The sequence below is a fragment of the Grampus griseus genome (genome assembly GCF_964374135.1).
Source record: "Grampus griseus genome assembly, chromosome: X".
Lineage (NCBI taxonomy): Eukaryota > Metazoa > Chordata > Mammalia > Artiodactyla > Delphinidae > Grampus > Grampus griseus.
Genome location: NC_138999.1, coordinates 82,310,865 through 82,318,923, shown reverse-complemented (window position 1 = coordinate 82,318,923; position 8,059 = coordinate 82,310,865). Strand labels below are relative to the sequence as shown.

Here is an 8,059-nt window from a genome sequence, read left to right as displayed (position 1 = left end):
GAACAATTTCAAACATTTGAAATGCTGACATTGATTGATAAAGTTATTCATAATACATGTGTTTTGCTGATTTAATTACTTTGGGGTTAAATGTAGAAACATTTTTTTTTTTTTTTTTTCGCGGTATGCGGGCCTCTCTCTGTTGTGGCCTCTCCCGTTGCGGAGCACAGGCTCCGGACGCGCAGGCTCAGCGGCCATAGCTCGTCGGCCTAGCCGCTCCGCGGCACGTGGGATCTTCCCGGACCGGGGCACGAACCCGTGTCCCCTGCATCGGCAGGCGGACTCTCAACCACTGCACCACCAGGGAAGCCCCAAATGTAGAAGCATTTTAAATGGTGTGCTCTGATATAGTTCAATTATTGAAAACAAATCAAACAAGGAATATGTTTCAAAAAAGAAAGATGATAAAAGGACATCATTTCTGTGAAAAAGTTTATTTTTAAATGCAGAATATTTATAAATTAATGGCACACAGAAACAATGAATTCCTTGTCCTTTCTCTTTAAATATCAGCATCATCAAATATTAAGTGTCTGTAAATATCTACTGTAATTGATCTCATGCTTTTCCTTGACCTTGATACATAGTTGCATGTTTCCCTAAAGAGCTAAATACCTGTTCAGTCCTTCTGCTTTGCTGGCTAACTGATTTCTTCCTGTTACTAAATCACTTGTTCCCCAAACTCTTTTCCCTCTAGGATTTAACCTCTCTTCTCAAAAGTTCCTGTATGTGCCATAGCCTATCATACTAATGCTGTCTGCAAGACTTGTCAGTAAAACATGCCTGCAGCTTTCAATGCACATCCAAACTGCATAATAGTCAGTTCACGTCGGGAGATGATGTAAGATGAAGTTTCAGGGCTGTGACGAAGAGGTCTTCAAATCTAAATAGCTTCTGCAAGGCAAATGGTTGTGTGTTTCTCAGGTAATTGTAATCCCTGAAATCAAACCACCTCGCAGGTGTGCAATGACATGGTTATCAAATGTTTTAAATGATTTCTTGAGCATCCGAGCTGAGGAGAATGGCAGGTTTAGATTTGTTCAAAATTCATATTTGTCATTCAGCCTCTGAACCATCTTGTTTCCATCATTTGGAATGGGGCTATACAGATGGCAACCCACTGAAATGCCTTTTTCTTTTCCCAGAGAGAGACTGCTGTCCTAGAATTATAGCAGCATATTAAAGAAAACAATTACATCCTTTAAAAATAAATTTCCCAGCTCCCATGGGATGTTATCTTGGGAAAACTTGATACTTTATTAAAAAAACAAAAAGAGCTCATACACAACAATATCTCATGTCAGTTAAGTGCTTAGAGCAGAAGTTTCCTTTGGTGAATCTTATATGTTTCTAGTGGGAATTTTAAGTTTATTTTGCTTAAATATTTCAAGTAAGATTAAATTATGTAATTAATAAGAGCAATTCTAAGATGTTTTTCCAAACATAAACAGGTATTTTGATTTTGAGGACTACAATGCTGAAAATTTGGATCTGCCCTGAGTGCTTGTTCACCATTAGTGAGAAAAATAACAAATTGAACTTAGGAGTTAATGTCTTTTTAAAAAGTTTAAAAAGTTGCCTTGGATGACTATCTGTTTCATTCTTTAATGTTGGTGCTTAATCTATTGTAATAAAGATTTCTGTTTTTTTTAACTGTAAAACGGATAATGGAGTATAAAGCATGCTAATTTCTTTCTCAGTTACCCACACATATGGGGAACACGACTGTTCAAGTCAAAAGAGCTGGATCAGTACTGATGATAGGGTGGCAGCGTCTCCTAATCACAGGCAGAGAACACTAGAAATGATTAGAAATGCATGGGAGCCTTTCCTCTTTTGTGCTTTTTTTCTGTCATGGCACTAACTGTGCTATTTTGTAGTTGTTGGTTTATGGGCATGCCTCTTGCATAGACTGTGTGCTTCTTGAAGGTAAGGACCCTGCTTTTCTTTTTTCCTTTTTTTTTTTTAAATTGAAGTATAATTGATTTGCAATGTTATATTTAACATTGGTTTTCATCTTCATTAACCCCCTCACTTAGCACAGTGACTACCATGATATTAGGGGCTGAAATAGGCCTGCCGATTGAACACCTTGTGTTATAAAGACCCATGAGAACAGTGACTCTGTTGACTTCATTTTTATCTCTTGAGCGTCTAGTACACTTCCTGGCTAAATGAATGTGAAATAGGTGAAACCAAAGCTTTATATTTTGTGAATAACTTGTATATACATCATCACCTTATTTCAGCCTTTCATAAGCTTCATGGACTAGTAGATAGGGTAGTTTATTATTATCCCCATTTTCTAGATGGGGAGACAAAGATCCAGAGAGATGAATTAACTTACTAAAATTAACTTAACTTACTAAAACTTATAACTATTTAGTGAAAACGGGGTAAGGGAGCTCATCTATTGTCAGTAATTGCCCTTAAGAATAGGTCTTGAGCTCACAGACATAGAAAACAAACTTATGGTTACCAAAGGGGAAAGGGGAGGGGAGGGAAGGATAAATTGGAGTTTGGGATTAACAGACACACACTACTATATATAAAATAGATAAACAGGTCCTGTATAGCACAGGGAACTATATTCAATATCTTGTAATAACCTATTATGGAAAAGAATCTGAAAAAGAATATATATATGTATATCTGAATCACTTTGCTATACACCTGAAGCTAACACAAAATTGTAAATCAACTATACTTCCATTTAAAAAAAGAGAAAAATAAGAAAAAAATAGGTCTTGAGGTAGTCTGCTCCCACTTCTAAACAGGGAAAAGAATGTTGCTGTGATTGCACATGGGTATTGGCAAGTGCTTACTCCTCAGAGAGATTTGAGTGTCTGTGTGTGTTTGGTGACATTCTTTCAGCTCCTTCAAAGATGTGAAGACTGATTATTTATACATCATCTAGTGTTTAACAATTTCTTTTACACAATCTTTGTAACATGCTAACTAATATAAATAAGGCCTCTTTTCCCTTAAGGCGGCGGAATATTTCCCACAGCTTTTCCAATCTAACTTTTGGTGCAATGCTCAACAGCAGACAATCTACATGGCAGTGTGGGGACTTCCCTGGTGGTCCAGTGGTTAAGACTCTGTGCTCTCAATGCAGGGGGCCTGGGTTTGATCCCTGGTCAGGGAACTAGATCCCACATGCCGCAACTAAAGTTCCTGCATGCTGCAACTAAAAGATCCCACACACAGCAACGAAGATCCCACGTGCCGCAACTAAGACCTGATGCAGCTAAATAAATAATATTAAGAAAAAGATAAAATAAATGGCAGTGTGATCATGGAACTGATACTCTAGGGTTGCAAAACTATCCCAATGTTTGATTAAAAAAATTAGTGTCGGAACATTCTGGAAAAATATTTTAATTCATGTTAAAGAGGACTGCAACTGAGTATTTTCAGAAATGCAAAGCTTTGGGAAGATAATATAAAATAACTTTTTTACACTTATTGCTAAAGGACTCTAGAGTATACTCTCCCTAAAGTAGCCCATGCTCTGCTTCATCCTAACTTGTAATGGTTTTCCAATAATACAGTAGCTTGATGTTGTCATTTTAAGTGGAAATCCACTCTGATCAAATCTTAAGTTGCTGCTCCAGTGTTTGATGAACTCCAGACATTTGTGCCTGCTGCTCTTTTTTCATTGATTAAAAACCTCCTGGCAGGGCTTCCCTGGTGGTGCGGTGGTTGCGAGTCCACCTGCCGATGCAGGGGACATGGGTTCGTGCCGCGGTCTGGGAAGATCCCACATGCCGCGGAGCGGCTGGGCCCGTGAGCCATGGCCGCTGAGCCTGCACGTCCGGAGCCTGTGCTCCGCAACGGGAGAGGCCCGCGTACCGCAAAAAAAAAAAAAAAAAAAAAAACCTCCTGGCAGGTCACACGATCTTATCCTATTCAGCAATCAAAAAGCATCTGGGTCACTGCCAACATGCGGGAGGAAAGAGAAACGGATGTGATTACCTGTTAAAATTAGTGAGCTTTATATCTAGAGGCCCTAGTGGATGGAGATATTTTGCTACCTTCTGAGTTCTTCCTTTGAATAAATTTTAAATGTGTTACATGAGGATTATTAAAGATGCTCTTTATTTCAGAGTCTTCCTAAGATCTTCCTCACATTGAGTACAACTCCTGGAGTCTTAAACCTATTTTGCTTTTCTAGGAATCAATCTTTTTCTGGGGGATGGAAGGTGGAAGGGTAAGTAAAGTTAACAGCTGTTTCCTTCTTCCTTCCCTTCATCCATCCATCCATCTTTCCTTCCTTCCTCCTTCCCTTCTTTCTTTCCTTCCTTCCTTCCTTCTTTTCTTTCTTTATTAGGAGCAGCCCTAGCAGGAAACACACAAACCAAAACCACTCCAAGAAAACCCAAACAATAACACCTGTCCAGGTCTTTGTTGGTAAAGTCTTGAGTTGCCCTACAGGGCAAGGATGGATAGAAGTTTATACTTGCTGTCAATTTGGTGAGTGGTTATTGCTGGATAGGAAGAGGTTCCTTAAGACTGTGGTCAGGGAGGTGGCGATACTACTGTTGGTGGGAGGTATATGCTGGGGACGGATCAAAAAAGATCCTCGGTCTTGCCTTGAGAGGACAGTGAGGATCCCCTGGGGTAAATCGTAGAGTCAGTGGAGGCATGGAGAAACCATGGCTGAAAGGCAGGTCTGTCACCTTGCTTCCTGCCATATACTCTACGGAGCACTGGCACCTGGCAGATGGTAGAGAATCAGAATTCAATGGCATCATTGGGTAGCAGAATCATCAGTAACGATGGTGTCCACCAGATATTAAGGATTAGCCATTCTCTCTCATTTTCTTGTGACTTAGTATAAGCTCTGAGATTCCTATAAAAGCTGATAGGGGTGGAAGCTCCAAGAATGACTGATAGTGAGTGAGTGCCCTGTCAACTAGGAATATGAGAGCTCAGAACTAAGTTGGACTTAATTTAAAAAACAAAACCAAAAAATGTGCTATTTCTTGTACTAAAGCAATCAGGAACAAATTCATGCCTATCACAAATACATTTAAAAAATGGAAGGATGCATCTAACCTCTGGGAAGTGGGATGGGGTCAGAGGAGCTTTCACTTTTTACTTACAATGTATGTGTGTATGTGTGTGTATCTGGGGGCAAGGATAATAATACTTTCAAAACAAAAACAAAAGTCAATTTGGGTTGAGAAGAGGATCTGGAGATGCACAGATATCTTCAAAGTCATCTGGATCAGCCCTAAGCCTGATGCATATTCCTAGGATGACTTAGAGCCTGGAAGCCCTAAATTCAGACATAGCTTTGAAAGGGATAAACTAGGAGAATAGCTTTGAAGGGGATAAACTAGGAGAAAAGCAAAAGCATATGATCTCTTCTACTCATTATCCAATTCCACAAAGAATGTTTGCAAGGATGAATATTTTATACTGTTTCATAAAATGCAACTATATCACCAATTAAATACCACTTATTAATTTATTCAACATTTAACGAATATTTCTTGGTAGCCTATTATGTGCCAGGCACTTTTCTAGGCACTTAGGATACATAGCGTAATAAAAATAAATTAATTAATTCTGCTCCTTCTGCCCATTTTAATTGGCTATTTTTTGTGTGCCTCCACACTGTTGGTATGGGGCGTACCATTCTACTGTATTGTTTATCACATTTTATTAAAGTAATCAGTTTATGCAATTTGGGTTGAAAACAGCTTTTATAACATAAAAGCAGAAAATGTGAAAAGATGAGAATAATGGATTTGACTGAATAAAAGTTAAAACTGCACAGAAAAAAATAAAACATCAAGGAAAATGATAAGGTAGGAGAAATATTTGCAACATAAATGACACACAGGTTTCTATCTGTAATACATAAAGAGTTCTTCCAGGACACTAAGCAACAAATCAATAACCAATTGAAAAATCTCCAAAGGGCACAAACAGAAAATGTATTAAAGGAGAAATACATAGCTAATAAATATATTTAAACATTTTAAACATTTATGCTCACTAGTAACCAAGGAAATGTAAATCTAAGCAGCAAGATACTATCTCTAGCTATCAAATTGGCAAAGACTAAAATTTTTAAATCTCCAGTTCCAATTTTTTAACAGTTTCCCAAACTTCATACTGTTGACATTTGGGGCAGGATCATTCTTTGTTGTGGAGGGCTGTCCTGTGCATTGTAAGATGTTTAGCAGCATCCCTGCCCTCTACCCACTAGATGCCAGTAACATCCCCTTCCTGTTGTGACAGCCAAAAATGTCTCCAGGAATTACCAAATGTCTTCTGGGAGGCAAGATTGCCCTGAGTTGAGAACCACTGCTCTAAACTTACGGAGGTACTTGGCCTTCTTCCCACTCACTGTCACCTCTCTTACTTTCATACCTGTGCACATTAATTTTTTTTTTCTTCTGCAAAAAGCGTTATTGTTTCCATTTGTTCCAAGGCTTGGGAGAGGGCTCCAGGGCGGTTAAAAAGCTGCCTAGTGGCTGCAGAGCAGGGCTTCAGGCAGAAGCTCTGACGCCAGAGGGGCTCCTCAGAGGCCGCTAGACTTCAGAGACTCCCGTTCTTGCTCAAGGGTGAGCCTTTCAAAGAGATACTCGCCCAGCACAGCCTGCGGACCAGCCAGCCTGCGGAGGTTGGTCAGGTGGTCGCCCATCTTCTTGATGAGTTTCACCTGCTCCTCCAGGAAGTAGCTCTCCAGGAAGTCACAGAGCTGGGGATCTGCGCGGGCAGAACCCAGGGCATGCAGATCCAAAAGCGCCTGATTCAGGTTCTTCATGAGCAGGATGGCTTCCATAGCATCCTGGGTTTTACTCTGCTCATTTCGGGAGACTTCTGCACGTCTTGGAGGAAGGCACGGCCGCCGTGCTGGTTTTGCATTTTCAAGAGATGCTGGGCACCCTTGAGCTTCTCCTTGGCCAATTCATGGAAAAATTGGCCTCCACAGCCACATCGTCCTGGTGGAAATAGGAGCCCAGAGAGAGGTAAGTGCAGGAGACACACAGATGCATGTTGGTTAGGCGGCTGATTGCGGCCTCCACCTCGATGGAATAATTCTGATGAATCTGGGAGCTCATGGTTGAAGGGTAACAAGGAGCTAAGTTCAAAAAATAATGTTGGCTTGTCCTGGAGGCCGAGGATAGCGGAGTTGCTGGTTCTGAAGGTTGCGACTGGAAAAAAGTTTGGAGGGTGATCGGAGGCTGGAGGAAGGGGCTGTCCCTGGCTCTGTTCCATCCAAACACTGTTGAAGCAAGAGACAGATCCCCAGGAGTGCTGAGCGCACTGCTCAGATCTATGCATATTCTTGCTCCTGTACATTTCCTTTCCTACTCTTATCATCTTTCATGTTTCTGTTGAGGCTTTTGAGAAACTTTCCATGACCTCTCAAGATGGGTTCCCATCACGCCCTGCATTTACCCTGATCTCAGCACTTTTTACAGTCTTCTACTTTATGTAATTATTAGCCAGTCTCTTTTAATAGAATGTAAACTCCCCATAGGCCCATCCTAGCAACTTTTGCCTTTGTGGGCCTCTTTCTCCATAACAAATATTAAAATTATATTTTATGACTGCATTAGTATAAAGACTAATACAATCCAGCCAGGATTATATTCATTTTTTTCCTTCTCATCCTAAAGGAAATTAAAATATTTTGTAGACCCCTAAAAGGTATTGTGGGTCTTAGGCACTGTGTTCACCATGCCTAATGGATAAGCTGGCCCTGGCTTCAAAAAGATGAACAGTGCCTGTCTTGGTCACTACTGTACACCCAATGCCTAATACTAAGTAGCTGTTTAGTAAACATTTCTCAAATGAATAAAAGGATTAAAATTTTACTAAACAGGAAGTATTTCTAAATACTTGAACTGCAAAAGACTTCAAATAAATTTCACCAAGTCAAGATATACTCATTTCATTAGATTTTGTTCCTAAATTCATTTGTGCTCTAGTTTTGACCTACTCGAAAAATGTTCTGCATTCTCTCATCATATTTATTATTAAAATATTTCTGATATGATTTTAAAAAAATTTAAACAGATCCTTGATCAGCTAG

General features: G+C 39.9%; 1 pseudogene across 1 annotated transcript; it reads right to left on the bottom strand.

Moving 5' to 3' along the window:
* Window positions 1–6,538: 6,538 nt before the first annotated feature.
* LOC309839434 (ferritin light chain-like) lies at window positions 6,539–7,082 on the bottom strand (annotated as a pseudogene). The gene has a single exon. The product of its transcript is annotated as a ferritin light chain-like (transcript).
* Window positions 7,083–8,059: the final 977 nt, after the last annotated feature.